This window comes from Arachis duranensis, chromosome 1, assembly GCF_000817695.3.
Source record: "Arachis duranensis cultivar V14167 chromosome 1, aradu.V14167.gnm2.J7QH, whole genome shotgun sequence".
NCBI lineage: Eukaryota > Viridiplantae > Streptophyta > Magnoliopsida > Fabales > Fabaceae > Arachis > Arachis duranensis.
The window spans coordinates 18876164-18880718 of record NC_029772.3 but is presented as its reverse complement, the minus strand read 5'-3'; the positions used below and the strand labels follow the sequence as shown (position 1 = coordinate 18880718).

The 4555-nt window shown below is 36.4% G+C and overlaps 1 non-coding gene across 1 annotated transcript; it reads left to right on the top strand.

Moving 5' to 3' along the window:
- The first annotated feature begins 2158 nt into the window (after positions 1-2158).
- LOC127742864 (small nucleolar RNA R71) lies at positions 2159-2262 on the top strand. Its single transcript, XR_008004232.1, has one exon. It is a non-coding gene; the product is annotated as a small nucleolar RNA R71 (small nucleolar RNA).
- Positions 2263-4555: the final 2293 nt, after the last annotated feature.

Below are 4555 nucleotides of genomic sequence, written 5' to 3'. Positions count from 1 at the left end.
CATGTAGGGTGGGTTTGGGTGGGAAAGAGATTTTGAATTTGAAGGTAGTTGGGGTGTATGTGGAAGAGTGATTGAGGTGATTGGTGAATGATGTTTGGGGAAGAGTGTTATGAAAATATGTGAGAGAGAGGGAGAAGGTAGGTGGGGATCCTGTGGGGTCCACAAATCCTGAGGTGTCAATGATTTCTCATTCCTGCACCCTTTAGGTGTGTAAAATGTCATCTGCATGCAATCCTAGTGTTTAACGCCAGACTGCAGCATGTTTCTGGTGTTAAACGCCACTTCCATGCTTGTTTTGGGCGTTCAACGCCAATCTGCAGCATGTTTCTGGCGTTGAACGCCACTTCCATGCTTCTTTCTGGCGTTTAATGCCAGCTCTCCTCAGGGTGTAATCCTGGCGTTTAAACGCCAGACTGAGCACTTCTTTAATGTCAATAGCTTGACAGTAAGCTCTCATGGAGCTTCACAGATCATCAGAGCATTGTTGGGACCTCCCAACACCAAACTTAGAGTTTGGTTGTGGGGGTTCAACACCAAACTTAGAGTTTGGTTGTGGCCTCCCAACACCAAACTTAGAGTTTGACTGTTAGGGCTTTGTTTGACTCTGTATTGAGAGAAGCTTTTTATGCTTCCTCTCTATGGTTGCAGAGGAAGATCCTTGAGCTTTAAACACAAGGTAGTCCCCATTCAATTGAAGGACTAGCTCTCCTCTGTCAACATCAATCACAGCTCCTGCTGTGTCTAGGAAGGGTCTTCCAAGAATGATAGATTCATTCTCATCCTTTCCAGTGTCTAAGATTATGAAATCAGCAGGGATGTAAAGGCGTTTAACCTTCACTAACACGTCCTCTACCAATCCATAAGCTTGTTTTATTGACTTGTCTACCATCTCTAATGAGATTCTTGCAGCTTGTACCTCAAAGATCCCCAGCTTTTTCATTACAGAGAGTGGCATAAGATTTATACCTGACCCCAGGTCACATAGAGCCTTCTCAAAGGTCATGGTGCCTATGGTACAGGATATTAAGAATTTACCAGAATCTTGTTTCTTTTGAGGTAGAGTTTGCTGAACCCATGTATCTAGTTCACTAATGAGCAAGGAAGTTCATCTTTCTAAGTCTCATTACCAAACAACTTGGCATTCAGCTTCATGATAGCTCCTAGATATTGAGCAACTTGCTCTTCAGTTACATCTTCATCCTCTTCAGAGGAAGAATAGTTCTCAGAGCTCATGAATGGCAAAAGGAAGTTCAATGGAATCTCTATGGTCTCTATATGAGCCTCAGATTCCTTTAGGTTCTCAATAGGGAACTCCTTTCTGTCTAGAAGACGTCCCATGAGGTATTCCTCATTGGGATTCACATCCTCCCCTTCCTCCTTGGATTCGGCCATTTTGATTATATCAATGGCCTTGCACTCTCTTTTTGGATTCTCTTCTGTATTGCTTGGGAGAGCACTATGAGGAGTTTCAGTGATTTTCTTACTCAGCTGACCCACTTGTGCCTCCAAATTTCTAATGGAGGACCTTGTTTCACTCATGAAACTTAAAGTGGCCTTAGATAGATCAGAGACTATGTTTGCTAAGCTAGAGGAGCTCTGCTCAAAATTCTCTGTCTGTTGCTGAGAAGATGATGGAAAAGGCTTGCTATTGCTAAACCTGTTTCTTCCACCATTACGAAAGCCTTGTTGAGGCTTTTGTTGATCATTCCATGAGAAATTTGGATGATTTTTCCATGAGGAATTATAGGTGTTTCCATAGGGTTCACCCATGTAATTCACCTCTGCCATTGCAGGGTTCTCAGGATCATAAGCTTCTTCTTCAGAAGATGCCTCTTTAGTACTGTTGGATGCATTTTGCCATCCATTCAGACTCTGAGAAATCATATTGACTTGCTGAGTCAACATTTTGTTCTGAGCTAATATGGCATTCATAGCATCAATTTCAAGAACTCCCCTCTTCTGAGGCGCCCCATTACTCACAGGATTTCTCTCAGAGGTGTACATAAATTGGTTATTTGCAACCATGTCAATGAGTTCTTGAGCTTCTGCCGGCATTTTCTTTAGGTGAATGGATCCACCTGCAGAATGGTCCAGTGACATCTTAGAAAGCTCAGATAGACCATCATAGAATATATCTAAAATGGTCCACTCTGAAAGCATGCCAGAAGGACACTTTTTGGTCAACTACTTGTATCTTTCCCAAGCTTCATAGAGGGATTCACCATCTTTTTGCTTGAAGGTCTAAACATCCACTCTAAGCTTGCTCAGCTTTTGAGGAGGAAAGAACTTGGCCAAGAAGGCCGTGACCAGCTTATCCCAAGAGTCCAAGCTATCTTTAGGTTGTGAGTCCAACCATGTTCTAGCTCTGTCTCTTACAGCAAAAGGAAAAAGCATGAGCCTGTAGACTTCAGGATCTACTCCATTAGTCTTAACAGTCTCACAGATCTGCAAGAATTCAGTTAAAAACTGATAGGGATCTTCTGATGGAAGTCCATGGAACTTGCAGTTCTGTTGCATTAGAGCAACTGGTTGAGGCTTCAGCTCAAAATTGTTTGTTCCAATGGCAGGAATTGAGATGCTTCTTCCATAAAAATTGGAAGTAGGTGTAGTATAATCACCAAGCATCCTCCTTGCACCTCCACCATTGTTATTGGGTTCGGCCATGTCTTCTTTTTCGAGATTCTCTGTAAGGTTTTCTCTGAATTGTTGTGCTTTAGCTTCTCTTAGCTTCTTCTTCAGAGTCCTTTCAGGTTCAAGATCTGCTTCAACAAGAATGTTGTTGTTCTTGCTCCTGCTCATATAAAAAAGAAGAAAACAGAAAAGAAAGAGGAATCCTCTATGTCACAGTATAGAGACTCCTTTATGTGAGTAGAAGAAGAAAAGAATAGAAGAAGGATGAAAAAAATCGAACATAGAGGAGAAGAGAGGGTTCAAATTTTTAGATGAAGAGAAGAGTTAGTAAATGAATAAATAAATAGAATGAGATGAGAGGGAGAGAATTTCGAAAATTAAGAGAAGAAATAAAATTAAAATTTGAAACAATTAGTTAATTAAAAATAATTTTGAAAAAGAGGAAGGAATTTTCAAAAATTAGAGAGACAAAAGTGGTTAGGTGGTTTTGAAAAAGATAAGAAACAAACAAAAAGTCGATTAGTTAGTTGAAAAAGATTTGAAAATCAATTTTGAAAAGATAAGAAGTTGGGAAAGATTTTGAAAAAGATATAATTTGAAAAATATATTTTGAAAAGATATGATTGAAAAAGATATTTTGGAAAAGATTTGATTTTTAAAATTAAAATTGATTACTTGACTAACAAGAAACTAAAAGATATGATTCTAGAATTTAAAAATTGAACATTTCTTAACAAGAAAGTAACAAACTTCAAATTTTTAAATCAATCACATTAATTGTTAGTAAAGTTTTCAAAATTTTGAAATGAAATTAAGAAAAAGATTTTGAAATCACTTTTTTTTAAAAAAAAATTTCAAAAATATAAAAGAAAAATGAAAAAGATTTGATTTTTGATAAAGTTTTGAAAGATAAGATTTTTAAAATTGAAATCTTGACTTGACTAACAAGAAACAACTAATTTTAAAATTTTTTTGACTAAGTCAACCCAAAAATTTTGAATTTTTGAGTAAAATAAGGAAAAAATATTTTTTATTTTTGAATTTTTAATGATGAGAGAGAAACACAAAAAATGACTCACAACATGAAAATTATGAATCAAAACACAAGATGCATGCAAAAACACTATGAATGTCAAGATGAATACCAAGAACCCTTTGAAGATCATGATGAACATCAAGAATTTATTTTTGAAAAATTTTCAAGAAAAGAAAAACATGCAAGACACTAAACTTAGAAATTTTCAATGCTTAGACACTATGAATGCAAAAATGTATATGAAAAATAACAAAAGATACAAAACAAGAAAATATGAAGATCAAACAAGAAGACTTATCAAGAACAACTTGAAGATCATGAAGAACACCATGCATGAGTTTTTCGAAAAATGCACAAATTTTAAAAACATGCAATTGACACCAAACTTAAAAATTGACACTAGACCCAAACAAGAAACACAAAATATTTTTTGTTTTTATGATTTTATTAATTTTTTGTATTTTTCGAAAATTATTTTTTTTTAAAAACGAAAACAAAGAAAAAAATTTTTGAAAAATTTTTGAAAGCTTTTTGAAAAGAAAATTACCTAATCTGAGCAACAAGATGAACCATCAGTTGTCCAAACTCAAACAACCCCGACAACGGCGCCAAAAACTTGGTGCACGAAATTGTGATCATCAACAATGGCGCCAATAGACTTGGAGCTCTCAAACGTGAATCACACTTTGTCACAACTTCGCACAACTAACCAGCAAGTGCACTGGGTCGTCCAAGTAATACCTTACGTGAGTAAGGGTCGATCCCACGGAGATTGTTGGTATGAAGCAAGCTATGGTCATCTTGTAAATCTCAGTTAGGCGGATTCAAATGGTTATAATGGTTTTCGAATATGAAGATAAATAAAGCATAAAATAGAGATAGAGATAC